This window comes from Meles meles, chromosome 9, assembly GCF_922984935.1.
Source record: "Meles meles chromosome 9, mMelMel3.1 paternal haplotype, whole genome shotgun sequence".
Classification (NCBI taxonomy): domain Eukaryota; kingdom Metazoa; phylum Chordata; class Mammalia; order Carnivora; family Mustelidae; genus Meles; species Meles meles.
Window position 1 is genome coordinate 10,254,943 of NC_060074.1, and position 16,073 is coordinate 10,271,015.

Consider the following 16,073-nt stretch of genomic DNA (forward strand, 5'->3'; position numbering starts at 1 on the left):
CAATCGGAGAAAGACAACTATCATATGATCTCTCTGATATGAGGATGTGGAGATGCAACATGGGGGGTTAGGGGGATAGGAGAAGAATAAATGAAACAAGATGGGATTGGGAGGGAGACAAACCATAAATGACTCTTAATCTCACAAAACAAACTGGGGATTGCTGGGGGGAGGTGGGGTTGGGAGAGGGGGAGGGGGTTATGGACATTGGGGAGGGTATGTGCTATGGTGAGTGCTGTGAAGTGTGTAAACCTGGCGATTCACAGACCTGTACCCCTGGTGATAAAAATACATTATATGTTTATAAAAAAAAAATTGGAAGGGGAGGCGAACCAGAAGAGACTATGGACTCTGAAAAACAATCTGAGGGTTTTGAAGGGTCAAGGGTGGGAGGTTGGGGGAACAGGTGGTGGGTAATAGGGAGGGCACGTTTTGCATGGAGCACTGGGTGTTGTGTAAAAACAATGAATACTGTTACGCTGAAAAAATAAATAAATTTAAAAAAATGCAAAAAAAAAAAGAAGAGTGTTTTAAGTGGTAAGGATGGACAGACATTACTCTATGCATTGGAATAAGAAATTTCTATGAAAGAAGAGACTTGATAGCTGTAACTAAAGAAATAAAGGAAAGTGAATTAGGTGACAATGAAAGATTTTGTGCACTGTTTTGTGAAGATATGAGAGTATGTTAAAGAGGACAGAATGCAAAGTTAGGGTGCCTGGGTGACTCAGTTGCTTAAGCATCTGCCTTTAGCTCAGGTCATGATCCCAGGATTCTGGGATGCAGGGATCCTGCTTCTCCCTCTCCCATTCCCTCTCCCTGCTGCTCCCCCTGCTTTTGCTCTCTCTCTCTCTGTCAAATAAATAAGAAAAATCTAAAAAAAAAAAAAAAAAAGAATGCAAAGATAAATTTGGAGTCACATATCTAGAAAAGACAATAGAGGGTTAGGCTATGGTAGCTATGGGGAATTTTGACGGCTACACTTTGTACTTGATGAAAATTGTTGAAATTTTTATAATTAGTATGTGTGCTCTGGAAGATTAAAGTTCTTGTAACCTATATGGAATTCTTGCTGAATCCAATTTCTTTGAAATATATTTAAGTCCTAATTTAATACAACAGGTTTGAATCTCATTATCAGTGGAGTGTATTTAATTGAAATCAAATTGATTTAAACAATTAGTTAGGAAATCTCAGTTTAATCTCTCTTCTTCCTCTGGGAAATTCGTCTCCTTATATCTATTCTCAAAGCTTAGAGGTAGCAAAAGTTGAAGAGAAGCCATACCTCACATTTTCATTTAAATCGATTGTTTAAGTAGTTATGAGATTAATTTCATAGATACATTATAAAACTTTATTGTGTTTTGGAAATTCTTTCCACCAAGGCTAACTAGAGTCAGTAGTTCTAAAATGTAAGATTCGGGGCGCCTGGGTGGCTCGGTGGGTTAAGGCCTCTGCCTTCGGCTCAGGTCATGATCCCAGGGTCCTGGGATCGAGCCCCACATCGGGCTCTCTGCTCTGCAGGGAGCCTGCTTCCTCCTCTCTCTCTGCCTGCCTCTCTGCCTAGTTGTGATTTCTCTCTGTCAAATAAATAAAATATAAAAAAAAAATGTAAGATTCATTTTAAAGATTTTATTTATTTATTTGACAGAGAGAGAGAGACAGCGAGAGAGGGAACACAAGCAGTGGGGAGAGGGAGAGGAGAAGCAGGCTTCTCACCCAGCAGGGAGGCCGATGCCAGACTCGATCCCAGGACCCTGGAATCATGACCCCAGTCAAAGGCAAACACTTAATGACCGAGTCACCCAGATGCCCCCTAAAATGTAAGATTCTAAAGTAATTTCCAAATAAAGATTTATCATGATACTTAAAGGATACATTTTATACTTTAATAAGGATACATTGACCAGTCCCAAGAATAATAAACATTGAGAATATTATTATTTAAAATAACATCGATGTAATATTTTAATACAAATAAACACAATGCACTTTGAAATTGTAACCATTTTAGTTATACCTCAAGTAAGTTTTAAGATAGATATCATTAATTATCTCTACAAAGTATAACTTTCTGATAATTAATGAGGTAATTATAAGACTAATTCTATGGAAATATCTTTAACATTTTTCCTCATAATATGCTAATATTTATTAATTTTAAATAATTTGAACAATACAGAGAAAACTAATTCCATAATTTTGCTCATTTCCCCCTAAGATAACTACTATTATCAAGTGAATATATTCTTCCAGATTTTCCATATATAATGAGATCTCATACTGTACGTACTCTTTATAATACCTACTTTTTTAAATACACACACACACACAGATTATCCATTTTAAGATTTATAGATCTATGTCATCCATATTAGTGCTGCATAGAATCCTGTGGCATTAATGTACCAGAACTTATTTTGCCAGTCTTTTCTGGGGATAGGCGTTCATTAGTTTACTTATTTTTTGATATCATCACCAGAGTGGCATAACTGCCTTGTACTTACATCTTTGATCATTTGCTCAAATATTTTCTTAAAATAAATGTTATAAAAAATGATCTTGCTAGATCAAAGTAGATATATCCTTAACATTTTACAATATATTGCTACATTGCCTTCCAGAAAAATTGTACAAATTTATATTCAGCATAACATTGAAAATTCCCATTATCTCACTTTTTGTAACCTTTGATAATATGACAGGCAAAATAATAATTTTATTATTTATTTACTTAATAAAATTTTATTTATGAGATATGTTTGAAAGTTTTTTCATATAATTTTGAAGCAGTCATATAATTTTGTAAATCTATCATTACCAAAATTGGTTTGTGAACACTTTTTGTAAATTAAGAAACATATAGCAAATATTTCCTTCCCCCCCTTTTCCTTTAATTCATATATGGTTTTAAGTTTTAATGTAGTCAATTTAATCAGTATTTTACTGTGTGGTTTCTGGTCTTGATATGTTTAGTAAGAAGAGATTTTCACCACCCCCAATTACATAAACACATGGTTATAGTTTTTTCTAGTACTTACATGTTTCATTTAATCTTTAATACTTTGAAATTTTGGGGTATAGGCATAAAGGAGAAATCTAGTTTTGTTGTTGTTGTTGAAACAGATAGTGAATTGTTTCAACATTAATAATTTCCTTCATTATTTGAAATGCCGCTTCCGCCTCTACCTCTTGTAAGATCCCAGTGGGCCTTTTATAACGATTTTTTTTTTATCTATCTACTAATTAGTGGAATTTTGCCAATATTATCTTTTAAGTATTTTTTATGTTTTCACTTATTGCATCCTTCTTTTTTTGACTTTAAATGAAATAAAATTCCACACAATTTTTGGACATATCTTATTAAGTTTGTCTTTGGCTGGATTACAGTATCTCTTGTTAATTCGAGTAGGAGTCCCCTCACATTCACCCACCCATGCCATTATATTTAGAAGCAGGCTGATGTATGAGACAGCTATTAATATTTTTTAAAGATTTATTCGTTTATTTTAGAGAGAGAGCATGAGTGGAAGAGGCAAAGGAAGATGGAGAGAGAATCTCAAGCAGACTCTGTGCTCGCTGCATGGCCTGACTTGGGGCTCAATCTCAACGTTCCAAGATCTTGACCTGAGTCAAAATTAAGAGTTGGCCACTTAACCAATTGTGCCACCCAAGTGCCCCTAAATTTTTAATATTTGTATTTTATTTTGCCACCATCACTTTTATTCGTACTGATAATTTTTCAGTTGATCATTTTTTATTTTTTAAGTAAATAATTATATTCTCTAAAGTAGTAATGACCCTTCACCTCCTTTACAATATTTTATACTTAATTTCTTATCCTTGTCTTATTGCTTTGGCTTAAATATCCAAAATTATGTTCAAATATAGAACAAATAATAGGGTTTTTTTGTTTCTTTTTTGTTATAATGAGAATGCTTTGAAATTTTTCCAAGTTGGCATGATATTTCCTCTAGGATTCTGGAATAAGATTGGTCATGTTAAGGAAGTTTTCTTCTTTTCTCATTTTATAGAGAGCTTTACTGGGAATTAATGTTGTATTTTATCAATTGCATTTTGGGGAATGTATAGGCATAATCCTATTGTTTTTCTCTTTTAACCTATTTATTTATTGAAGTACATTGATGGCATGCCTAATGTTGATCCTTTCTTACATTCCTAGAATAATACCTAACTTTTCAAAGACTTTATTGCTCTTTTAATACATTGCCATGTTTTACTTACATTCTTAAGTGAGCTATATCTAAAATTCTGTTTTGCAGTTTTATGATTTTCAAAGTGCTTTAGCATACCTTATTTCCTTTGATCCTTGAGATAGCACTATGATTTACGTTAGGAATTATATTCTTTTGACAAATAAAAACAATAGACATAGAACAATAGACACAGAACTTTTGCACAAAGTCATTTAACTAGATGGAGATGGTGAGAGTAAAATCCATTAGTCCCCAATCCAATGTTTTTTGGGGTGGGAGAATTTAATTACTTCAGTAATTTCTATCAAAATGTATATATGGGGCACTTCGGTGGCTCAGTTGGCTAAGCCTCTGCCTTCTGCTCAGGTCATGATACCAGACCTGATGGGATCAAGTTTCACAATGGGCTCCCTGCTCTGCCAGGAGTCTGCTTCTTCCTCTGCCCCTCCAGCCTGTTTGTGTTTTCTCTCACTCTTTCTCATGCTCTTTCTCTCTCTCAAGTAAATATACAAAATCTTTAAAAAAAAGTTATTTATGGACTCTGAGTTTTATTATCACAGAAAAACTATCCTTACATCTTACATTTTTCTTTTTACATTTCTGAATTAAGACAATTTTTCATTTTTACATTTTTCTAAATTAAGACAATTCTTTGTTCCACTTTGACCATGGTATCTGGTTGGGTGGGGGGGGGTAGTGGGGGCAGAGGGAGGCATTTGCCCTTAGAGTCTCTGTGCTGAGAATATGCATTCCCTGAGATCTGTCATCTGTTCCTTGCATATGGACAGATGCTGGTGTTCAGTTAATCAGAGTCATACAATAAGGATTAAAGTTTTAGATGGTTCTAACCCATTCTGGAAGTTATGGATAAAACTTGAAACCTTTAATCAGATTCATCTTGATGTTCAGGTCAAGTTGACTATTTGAGCCAAAGCTTTTATCTCTCTAAGGTCATTAATCCTGAAGAGCATATTCTATTATCACTGTAAGAGAGAAAAATCATTAAGAATGTGTTTGCACATTGCATTGGCTCAAGGGAATTTTTATTTTATTTGTGGTTCATGGATCCACCTTATAAAAAGCTTAGAGTTTTCTTTTAGGTATTTATTACAGAAAAATATCCAGCTGGAAAGAATAAAGTAATATAAATGTTAGTTTTAGAGTCTATAAAGACTTAATACAAGTGCAAGAAATGGTCCATTTGTTAACATATGCATATTCTTATTAAATGGCAGATTAGACTTCTCCAAGTCCAAGAAAAATGGATTTAGTTTATACATGAATTGTTTCTTAAGTTTGAATAGAATTGTGCTTTTATTACATTGGCATTTAATCTCCATGTCGCAGGTCACACAAATTTATAAAATGTTTTCTAAAAATAAATTCATTGTTTTTTAAATTTTCTATAAGAATTTTTTTCTTAATGAGAAGCCTACATGTATCTCTTACTATATAGTACAATGGCACTGATTCCATCTCTAAGAAATATTACTAATAGTTATGTTTTCTATATACTCTATTTGGAATTTACAAATGATATATATACTCTGAAATCTTGTCCTTACCAAATATTGCACAAAAAACTATGAATTCCTAGAAGTTGATTATTTTTCTAATTCTATTTTTTTTAAAGATTTATTTTTTTAATTTTTTTTTTATTTATTTAACAGAGAGAGACCACAAGCAGACAGAGAGGCAGGCAGAGAGAGAGAGGGAAGCAGGCTTGCCGCCGAGCGGAGAGCCCGATGCGGGACTCGATCCTAGGACCCTGAGATCATGACCTGAGCCGAAGGCAGCGGCTTAACCCACTGAGCCACCCAGGCACCCCTCTAATTCTATTTTTGTTAAAACTTTATGCTATGAAAAAAAGCTGATTATATCTCCATTTCCACTTAATTTATTTCCATTTAATCTAATATAACTTTTTCTTTTTTCTTTTAAATTGAGATATAATTGACATATAAAATTGTATTAGTTTTAGATATAAAACATAATGATTTGAAATATGTGTATTTATGAAATGTTTACTAGAATAAGTTTAGTTAATACTCATTACCACGTAGAGTTACAATTTTTTTCATGTGATAAGGACTTTTAAGATTAAAAAAAAACTTTTAAGATATACTCTTCTAGCAACTTTCAAATTCTGAATTATTTTTTATTTTTATAAATCTGTTTCTGAAACTCAACTCTACTAACACCCTATGATAACAAGTGGTAGAACTCTGTAGTATTGAAATATACTTTTCACTCTTAAATATGCTTTATTCAAATTAGGTGATTAAAGGAAATGCCAAAGTGACTAAAATCAATGTAAATAATACATTGGTGTCTCATATCTGATTGTAAATATAACCATTAAACACTGAGAAGTTACAATGAAGGACAAACTATTCTGTGAACTGGCTATTTAGCACCGAAAGAAAAATAGAAAATTTTTTCAGGAACATTTTTGAAACAAACTCTAGTTAAGAATGTTCCATTGCTGTTGATATTTTGATTTTTTGGGTAAAGTAAGTAAATATGCAACATGAGTTAGACCTTCAAATCTATGCATAATTCTGAATGCATAATTATGTATGCATGATTTTTTTCATTCTAACTAATTATTTATCAGTTTTTGATGGATACCTTAATAAAGAATCCATGTATATGCTTATACCTGTGAACTAATTAGGGCATTACATTTAATCTCTACAATAATACACCAAAAGAGATGGATTAGATACAGGCATTAAAAGAATATATTTACTTATTCTTCATGACAGAGACTTTCTTTAGGGACCACGACGTGCTGTTTTCCACGAAGAGCACCTCCCATGAATCCTCGCACCAGAAACAACAAAGTCTACGTGGGCAGGCTGTGAGTTCAGCCAGATTCTCAGGCCCTGCTGTGTGTGGAGTCTCTTGAGAAAGGACAGAATCCTATCTCAGTCTCCAGGCCCACTTGGTTCTTGGCACCGATGAATTGTATTGTTTTTACGTGTGAGGTGGACATCTATCTTAGAGGACCGGGCCGATCGCAGTATGTCATTCCTCGGAGGCCAGTGAATAATTGTGAGGTGCCCTTTACTGGTGCCCGCTTCACTCTGTCCTTAGTGGCGCTTCAACTGTGACAGTAATGTAACATATTCTCCTGGGACTTACATTAAGCAAAACCATGTACTGCGTGCGACAGGGTTAATTGAAAAAGGTTGTTTTCGACTGGAAAAATGGGAGTGTTAATGCTCCTTGTAACTGTGTACAAAGGAGTGGATCGTGAAGGATACAAGCGGAGATTAGGAAGATGCAAGTGAGAAACAAGGCTTTTCCCGTGCAAACAGTTGACACCATAAAGGAACATCTGTGCTTATGGACTTGAGGGGAAATAAGTTGAGAATAGAGTCTGTCAGTGAGGTTTTGCAACGAACCACCACAGGGTTTGTGCTTAATGCTGCAAGAAAATCTAGAAATGGCAGCAATCAGTGGGACTATGGAAGGAATTAAACATCTGGAGACGTGGGCTTCCAAAGCTTTTTCTTCTGGTTTCCCTGTGGCCGGGTCTCCTCACCTACATGGAGTAATTTCCGTACAGGTGAAAAAAAATCCAAACAAGTGAAATAGTCTTTGATTTTACCTGTGACTGTTGATCTGCAATGAACAGCCAGTGGTTTTTACTAGATTTTAATGGATTTTTTCTTGAATGAACCACAAAGATGAAGCATAGAGAAAAAAGTACAGGGAGAGGTAATCCCTCAACTTTATTGTTGTTGAATAAACATCATATAAGTAGGTTTACTTATAAATAACATCATATATTTTGTATGTTGGATATACGAATATATGTTTATATACTGAATAAATATCATATAAGTAGGGTTATTTCAGATCTTTAATAAATAACATTTTAAGTGTATAAATCAGGCTATAATATTCTTTAAACTGTAACACAGAGAGGATATTTTGATGTTATTTACCATTACTCTTACCATTCTTTTGAGTCAATTTCTTCCCAGTTTTGTTAAAAATTTCAAACCGAAATTAGTTTGAGACAAACATTATTGTCTAGATGAGGTTAAAGAAATCTTTGTCTCAAAAATGAAAATCATAGAATGTGACTCCTTAATCTTGATTCTTCAATTCCAGTTATTTTAGTAGGCATTGTAAAGTCATTAATCTACTGAAAATCCAGTACTATTCTGGTTAATAAAATGCTTTGCAGTCTATTAACAGTTACAGTGACCCCCCACCCCACCCCCTTATCCACAGGGGATATGTTCGAAGACTCCAGTGGATGCCTGAAACCACAGATAGTACCAAACCCTACAGATAACTACATTTTTCCCTGTACATATATACCAATGATAAAATTTAGTTTATACATTAGGCACAGTAAGAACAACAATAACGAATAATAAAACAACTGTAACAACATGGTGTAATGAAAGCTATATAAATGTTGTCTCTTAAAATAGCTTATTGTGCTGTACTTACCTGTCTTCTTCCTGTGATGATTATGAGATAATAAAATGCCTATATGATGAGATGAACGAGGTGAATGATGGAAGCACGGTGACATGGGGTTAGGTTACTACTGACCTTCCAACAGTATGTCAGAAGGAGGGTCATTTACTTCTATACTATGCTTAACTGAAAAGCAAAATTGCAGATAAGGGGGACACCCTACTAGGGAACATGGCAACAGGATCTTGGTGTCACTAAGCCCGCTGATGCCATCTTCTGGGGTTCCTGCAGCAAACTTTTATAAGCCACACTGTTAGTAACAAGGTCTTTCTAGCATATTCAGGAATAACAGAGTTCCAGGTAGAGCTGTGTAATTTGAGATTTATTTTCCATGACATAAAATGATATGGAGGCTCCATATGGAAGTTGTGTTTGTTTTCTTATTAAATGGCAATGCTTTTAACATTATTTTTCCTAAGACTAGCTTTATAGATTTTGGACATTTCTTCAATGCTTAGTTTGCATCTTGTCTGTTTTTAATTATCTCAGTAAAGGCTGTAGTGTTAAAGATATAATAACTATGTATAATTGCTATAGTACTTCTTTTTCATAATTCCCTTATCAGCTCATGTTCCCCTTTATGGTCTTGGTTATCCAACATTCTTAATGTTATAGAAAGCTGCTTATTTATTTATTAAATGTCTGTGGGTTTTATTTATTTTTTATTTAGTAATCTTTTTTTTAAAGATTTTATTTATTTATTTGACACACACACACACAGAGATCCCAAGTAGGCAGAGAGGCAGGCAGAGAGGGGGAAGCAGACTCCCTGCTGATCAAAGAGCCTGATGCGGGGCTCGATCCCAGGACCCTGAGATCATGACCTGAGCTGAAGACAGAGGCTCAACCCACTGAACCACCCAGGCACCCCTATTTAGTAATCTTTACACCCAAACTCACAATTCTGAGGTCAGAGTCTCATGCTCTACTGACAAGCTGACCAGTCACCCCTGTTTTTATCTATTTAGAAGCATTTGTTATATGCTTTTCTCGAATTAGCAAATTTGATAATTTTTGTCATTGTTCTACTAACTATCATTTATAAAAACTTGTACATTAAAATAGTGATGGAGAAAAAGCATTTATTCCAGGCAACATTCGTTTTGGGATTAATGATTTTCCAGAGAACCAGTCACTAAGACAGTGTCATAGTAGGCACTTGATCTTGGTATAAGCAGATGCTCTATTTTCAAATAGTACATGGGACATGCATACCAAGAGTCATATTTACAGAAATCCCTGGATAGAAACCATGCAGCAAAAGAGCTTGAGATAATTTTTATTGAGTCATTTCTTAATGAGTTCTGAGTAAATGATTGCAGTGAGATTTAGCACAATGCTTCCTCTGCTCAACAAGTCAGTGTACTGAGAACCTACCCTGATATGGACTTTCTACACTCTATGTCCATGTTTGCCTATAGGATATCAGTTGTTTTGCTTTCAAATGAGAAAAGTCATGTAAGAGAAGATGTTATTCTTTTTTAAGAGAAGTTGTCATTTTAGAGAATATTTAGATTGTCACTGGCTTCCTATAACTCAACTAGTTTTCTATCTCTACCACAGTGTATACATATCAGAGTAGGTTTCCTAAAGAAGATGGCTTTAGTTTAGCGTATTTTATTAAATAGATCACCTTTTATAAATGAGATGCATGTAAAATACAGACATAAAACTTAATTTGGCAAGAGATAGGTGCATGCATACCATTAGCATTGCCTTTAATTGATCCTTTAGTTGAAGTATAAGGTGTAGTAGAGAATGAATGTTTTCTTTATGGATAACGAAATAGTTATTCAGCTTCTTACCAGCTAGGCTTAGGGAGCCACCAGGGAGAGCCAAGGGTATGCAGAGCTTGGGTCAGACATCCACCCCTTCTCAGCAGAGTGATTTCAGGACCTCTATCCCCACTGTACCACATAGTGACTTTAGGTGGGTCACGTGGTATTAATCATGAGTAAGTCATGTCGCCTGTTGGTGACTTTACATTATTACATAATTTGAGTTTACTATGAGAAAATAACTTTGGAAATTTTAACGTGGAATGAACAGAATAATTCTACAGTTGCAACCTTCCCTTGCCTGAAACTTGAAGGTGACAGGTGTAGTGAGGATACCACCACCTCCCCCACGTCCTTGAGTTCTGCGTGAAGTGGTAGCCCTTGTGTGTGGGGGTGGGCTTTCCCTAGACTGCCTCACTGCCAAACATGGTTGTGGATTTGGGCATTGGCACACTGGACAGGATATATTAGCTATATGTATATATTAGATATAATATATACATTAGACCTAAATTTCCATTCCTTGAGCTATCACCAATCCAAGGTAATAAAGCCGGCATTTGTGAGAATAGCCTTTTCCAGGATGATCACTCTTGGTCTCTGTCTGTTGTTCTTGTCTCAACTGGAGCCACTTATCCCTCACTGGCCTTCTTTCCCACCAAGGAACATTTATACCTGCTCCTCCCTTTCCTTGAAACCCTTTGCTCTCACCCTCGTCACTGTCCTCGCTATCCTGAAGGTGAGGTAAGACATTCTGTCCTCATGGGACACCTCGGTGGCTCAGTAGGTTTAGTTTCTGCCTTCAGCTTAGGTCATGATCTCAGGGTCCTGGGATCGAGCCCCATGTCAGGCTCCCTGCTTCTCTCTCTTCCTCTGCATATCTCCCCCTTCTTGTGCACTCCCTCTGTCTCTCCCTCTCTCGCTTTCTCTCAAATAAATAAAATCTTAATTAAAAAAAAAAGACATTCTCTAATCAGAGTTACCAGCAGACATTTGAATGGCTAAATCCAGTCAGCCATCTTAACATCTTGTTTTTCAGCACTCACTCCTTTAAGTCTATTCTTTGTCTTCTGTGAGAGTCATGCTCCTAGTCCTCTTATTCCTTGTACTTCATATTTTAGGTCTTCTCCTCTGCCTAATCTTTTCACCTAGGTGGCCCATGGTCATCTAAAAAATTCACCATGGCCCAAAGTAAACTCTGTTTCCCTCCCACTTCACCTTTCCTGGTAGTTCATATCTCAGCAATATTTCCATTCACCTCTCACTCAAACCAAAAACCTAGGAGTCATCCTAGACCCAGTGATGGACTTTCGATTTTTACCATCTGCTCTTTTGATACATCTCACCTCTCTCCATTCCTTTTGCTAGTAATCTACCTCAGGCAATCACCATCTATTTCCTTTAATGCGTCAGTAGTCACCGACGGCACCATCTAGTGCATATGTGGAGGGATCTCTCTGAGATAAAAATTAGGATTTATCGGTCTCTCCAAAACTCTACGAGATACTGGTCCGTCGGATAGAGTAGGTATACCCATTACTGTTAGTTAAGTGAATAAATGAAGAATGGGAACCTGAGGCCTCTCCATATCCAAGGTTGGGCCTCATTTGGGTTCTAGATTATATTGCCCACAATCCTTGGAAGAGTTCACGTATCATCCAAATCTCTTTCCTGAATTTTGCTTGGAAGTTCATAAAACAAGAATGAAGAGTATAGTGTTGTAGTTCATAGGGTGTCTGTAAGAACAAGATAGAATCCCTATGGGGAAAATAAGATTTATGTGCCTATATTTTTGCTTATCTTTTAATCATGATCTATTAAATTTTTATATGAAGACTTTCTTAAGAGAGCTCTTCAAAAACAAGGGCCCCCCCCAATACAAAAAGAAAGAAGTGGATGTCACTTTAGTGTATCTGCGTCTGTATAGCTGGATTTCTGCATAATGAAACAAGGATTCCTTCTAATCAGTCTGACAACTGGTGTTTGGACTGCTATTTTTTAAGGTTTGTAAATTGGTTCTGTTTTAACAAAGAATCATTCTGAAGTGTTCATTTATAAACAACTTACCTAAAAAATGAAAAGAATATGTGATGATATAATTTGATGTTTAAATGAGCTCATCAGGTGAGAAGTAGCAAGACATTGATACAATGTTTCCTTTATTCATAAATTTGCATAAAGTGCTTTAGTTTACTTATTTTGTGCATGGTAAAATTTATATAACATAAGATTTACCACTCGAACCATTTTTAAATGTACAGCCCTGTGTCATTAGGTACATTCATGTTAGTGTATTACTTTAGTATACTTTTCTCTAAAATTATTATATTGAAATAACTCAGTAGTTTTGTTATTGAGACACGAAAATGCTCACATTGAATAAGTTGAGTTGCTTCTGCAGTTCATCAGTGTGTTACTGAAGAAAAATGATTTTATTTGTTGTACTTGTTAAGGAACTTGCCGCATATCCAGCCTTGTTGGGTGAGAGAACAAATGCCAATGGAAACTTATAGAAACAAGTTTATTAATTTGGCTTATTTGAACATTTTTTAAAATAAAATAAAATATATTTGGGGAGCTATAAAGATTTTACTGTTGTGTAAGAATCTCATTTAATCATGATTGGTGTCCTAGTTCTAATACTAGATAAATAGCAATGTTGTAGAAAATAATGAAAAATTAAAAAAAAATGGAAAACAACATTTGCCCATTTTCTCCTAGTATTCTGAAATTCTTTTTTTTTTTTTTAAGATTTTACTTTATTTGTCAGAGAGAGAGAGGGTGAGAGCATAAGCAGGAGTTGGGTGGGGTTGAACAGCAGGCAGAGGGAGAAGCAGACTCCCCGCTGAGCAGGGGGCCTGACGTGGGACTCGATCCCAGGACCCCTGGATCATGACCTGAGCTGAAGACAGACGCTTAACCGACTGAGCTCCCTTAGGATCCCAAGACTTTTCTTGATTCTGATGCTTAAATCCTTTATGTAAAGTATAATTAATTTAAGAAGACAGTAGATTCCAAATGTAAAGTGTTATCTGGAAATGTTTAAAGATGATATAGACATAATTTGGTCTATTCATTTTATTTATTTAACTTGTTTAAATGTGTTCCCTTCCCGTGAAATGATCATTTGGAAACTTGAATATAAAATGTTAGGCAATAGAAAGGACTGAGTTCAATGCCTGACTAAATCTTGTACCCTGATGGAAGAGGAAGCTAAGCTTTAATTTAGGGGACAGAGGTGCCATAATGTACTGTGTCCAAACTAATACATATTGTAAGCCGCACTAAGAGAAATTTTGGGGGTAATAAGTACCTTAGCCTCTTCCCTTCATTCCAGAGTGAGAGGATTTAGCTTTAAAATAAATGGCAAGTGGGACACTTGGGTGGGTCATTGGTTAAGCACCTGCTTTTGGCTCAGGTCATGGTCCCAGTGACGTGGGATCTAGTCCCCCCACGGGCTCCTTGCTCAGCTTCTCCCTCCCCCTGCTTGTATTCTCTATCTTTCTGAAAAATAAATAAATAAAATATTTTAAAAAAATAAAATAAGAGTCATTTATGGTTTGTCTCCCTCCCAATCTGGGGGGAGGTGGGATTGGGAGAGGGGGAGCGGGCTATGGACATTGGGGAGGGGAGGCGAACCATAAGAGACTATGGACTCTGAAAAACAACCTGAGGGTTTTGAAGGGTCAGGGGTGGGATGTTGGGGCAACCTGAGGGTTTTGAAGGGTCAGGGGTGGGAGGTTGGGGGAACAGGTGGTGGGTAATGGGGAGGGCACGTTTTGCATGGAGCACTGGGTGTTGTGCAAAAAGAATGAATACTGTTACCCTGAAAAAATAAATAAAATGAAAAAAAAAAAGCAAAAAATAAAATAAAATAAAAGGAAAATCCTCATGCTTCATAATAATCTCTTCATAAAAATGACCTTATGACTATAGGAGTCAATTCAATCATCTAATGAACTGGAAGGTAACACGAGCACACCTGAACCGACAACGAGCTCTGGTTTCTCCTGGAAGTGCAAAAAACACCTGCCTTTCTGATATAGATAACCACAGTGGATTTTCTCGCAGTCGGCCATCAGATATTTTTTGTACTTATCAACAGGATGCTGTATTACCAACACTTCACATCTTTTTTCATTTGGGGTTGTCTCCTGTCTGTTTACCTGAACAGTCCCCCTTCTCCACCACCGATCTGCCAAGATCTTCTTGAGGGAAACACACGTGTGGGGGTGTAGGGTTTGGCAGAGAGGCCGTGGTGGTGATGAGGCTCAGAAGGGGATTCGGAGTTGTCCGTCTTCCCTGTCCACTCAGTACACGTCCACCTGCCTCCCCTCTCAACTTTTTGGAGCTAATGCACAGCATGACCATTGAAAACAGACTTGGAAAAATATTGGAATCCTGAAACTTCCCAGCATATTTTGAATAGAAATAATCTTGACAGCAGGCAAGCTAATTATTTGTTCACATGTGCTTTGGCTAGTTTTTTGCTCTTCTGGGGGGACTTGTAATAACTTTGGAGTTTGTCCTTTGTGAGATGGCAACCTAAGAGTGTATCTTTTCCACTGGTTTTAAGTTTTAAGGTACTTTGGGATAAGTTTTCGCTTTTGGGAATTGGAGGTCAATGCAGGAAATTTTGGAGCATTTTGGAGCAGGTCAGTTCTTCCCTAGGCTAGGTAGAAAACATTGATGTCTTGAAGGCTTATCATACTAGGAGAGAAAGTCTTGATTTAAGGAGATAGCACCACAAGGAAGAGAAGCTTGTGGCTCAAGTCAGAGGGGAGTGTTAGGACTGTGAAGGGGGTGGTACCAAACGTAAGGCACAGCAACTACAGACGTGCATTTACAGCAACGTTAATTTCCCACTTCAGCCTTGTTGAAACTATTAGAGGTTTTATAATTCTGTTGACAATAATCCTACTTGGAACACGATATGCTTTATATAAAAATAATTTTTTTTTTGGTGAAAAGTCTAATTAGTTTAAAAGCCTCGTCAAATGGTAGGTCTAAAAGCTGAGTCACAGTCTAATTTACTATCACAATTCACAGTTTCCCTCTTCATTTTACTTGGTAGATTAATCCCATCTCAGCAGTGCCATTCTGAGCCTGCCTTCATGATGTGGAAAAACACACACATACATCCGAGATTTCTGAGCTTGTGGATTGCGATGAATTTAAATGTGTTCTAATAGTGCAACTGCATGTAAACAGCTTAAGTTTTATACTTGTTTTGTAACTTAAGGATGAAGAAATTGACGACTATGGGATAATTAAAAATAACAACTCTCTGGGAAAGCAAGAACTAAGTTTTTCGATGCCAGGGCATCAAGAAACAATATTCTGTAATCTGTACAGAATTGTTTTTATTCTGTAAATAAATTGGGTAATTTATATCTTTGTCACTTGAAGATCAGATATATATTTGAGTTAATGAATCATCCCACCAACATTCCGTAACTAAAGCAAATTTTGTTTTCCTTTCATGGGCAAGGTTTTAGTCAATTGAATAATAAATCATCCTGCCTTTTCCTGAATCACAGGATAGGGAGGCTCTTATAGGCAGGATCTCAATTAA

At 36.1% G+C, this 16,073-nt stretch overlaps 1 protein-coding gene across 2 annotated transcripts in view; it reads left to right on the forward strand.

Moving 5' to 3' along the window:
• PLCL1 (phospholipase C like 1 (inactive)) overlaps positions 1–16,073 on the forward strand; it is a 362,944-nt gene that overhangs the window by 258,434 nt on the left and 88,437 nt on the right. The window lies entirely within an intron of this gene.